We start from the raw sequence: 1,688 nt of genomic DNA on the forward strand, positions 1-1,688 counted from the left end.
ATGATCGCTATCACCCATGTCGCCAGGCTCCCGTTGGCCAGCTGTGTGGCCCTGGAGTTTATTCCTTCTCGGATTTCCCTGGAGCCCATGAGATGTGCACTTTCCCATGGCCAGCACATGGCTGCAGAGGCCTAGGCTCAGTGCCTGCCCAGCAGTTCACAGGCCGGAAGGAACAGAGCCAGGTTTAAATCAGAGGCACATGTGGGATCATGTCCCCCAGCAGGTATGAGGCAGAAAGACAAGGCACTCAGAGACTCAGGGTAGAGGGGAGAGCAGTGCCCCTTCCCTGGGTGGAGGGGAGAGCAGCACTCCTCCCTGGGTGGAGAGAAGAGCAGTGCCCCTTCCCTAGGTGGAGTGGAGACCAGCGCCCCTTCCCTGGGTGGAGGGAAGAGCAGCACCCCTCCCTGGGTGGAGGGGAGAGCAACGCCCCTCCCTGACAATGGTAGCTGTTTCCCTAACTGGATCTCAGGCTCCACCCAGGCGAGATCACCAGCTGCATCTGTAAGTGCACCTCATCTCCCAGCATGTGGACAGATGGACAGGCTGGCTTTGTTTGGAATGCTCTCACTTGAGTCCTCCATCTTGCTATATTGGCAAGAGGACATCAGCTTCCAAGCCATGTGTAATGACCCAGGCAGGCAGGGCTAGGAAAGGGACAGAAGCCTGGTGCTGGACACACAGGGGAGCCTCTATCCCTGTTCTCCTTCCTCTTGCCTCCCAGCTCCCCGCTTTTGGACCACCCAGAGTCCATCCTTCTGTGTCTTCTGGGTTCTCCAGCAGCTCCCAACTCTGTGGTCCTCCTCCTCAGGAGGTGTCCATCCTCTGTTCCCCTCAGCCCCAGGTCTTTACTTTGACTGTCCTCTGCTTTCCTGCAGGTTCATGTCCTCATGGGCATCCCACCCTTCAACTGCCCAGAGGGGATGCTGGCCACATCTGCCGGGTCACGGGGGTAAGCTGAAGCTGCTCCCCTGCCCTCCCCCACACACATACACACATGCATTTGCACACACAACAAGTGAAAGCATGAAGGAACATTCCAGAGACACTGCTGAAGGGCAGACTTGGACGCTAGAAGAAGAAATCCCTAATCCACTAACCCAGGAAAACCCTATCCCTACGCCCAGCCCACCCTTCCTCCCCTCGTCTTTCCAAGCACCCTGCTCCATGGACTCACCCAGACACAGCCTTGGAAACGAGTGGGGAGGAAATGAGATGAATTTATAGTGGTCATGGCCCAGTAGGGCAGGAAGGATGTGGTCTCAGCATGGAGTGAAGAGCTTGCATCACAACAGAGGCAGGGACTGAGGGCTCCTTCAGTTTTCCTCACTGAATCTGCAGCTCTTGGCCAGCCTGGGCTAGCAGCAAAGTGCACCCCTGTCCCCAGGCCCCTGGGGAAGCAGTGTGTCCTGGGGGCTACAGTAGCAGTTCCTCCCACCCTCAGCACCCTGCACACAGGGAGGAGCGACCCCCAGGAAGCCAGAGCCGGTGAAGAGGGAGTCCAGGGTGGCTGCCTTCTAGCCCCCAGGCCTGTGTTCTGTCCCTGAAGGTGGAGGAGGACAGCAGGCCGCTGCAGGTTCTATCTGATGTTATTTTTAAGACACAAATTCTACTCCCTGACTTTCCACTCACTGTTCAGCTAAACCAGAGAATATTTTAATTTATTTTTTAAAACTCTTTTTTTAATTTTT

This window comes from Ictidomys tridecemlineatus, chromosome 1 (assembly GCF_052094955.1).
Source record: "Ictidomys tridecemlineatus isolate mIctTri1 chromosome 1, mIctTri1.hap1, whole genome shotgun sequence".
Classification (NCBI taxonomy): domain Eukaryota; kingdom Metazoa; phylum Chordata; class Mammalia; order Rodentia; family Sciuridae; genus Ictidomys; species Ictidomys tridecemlineatus.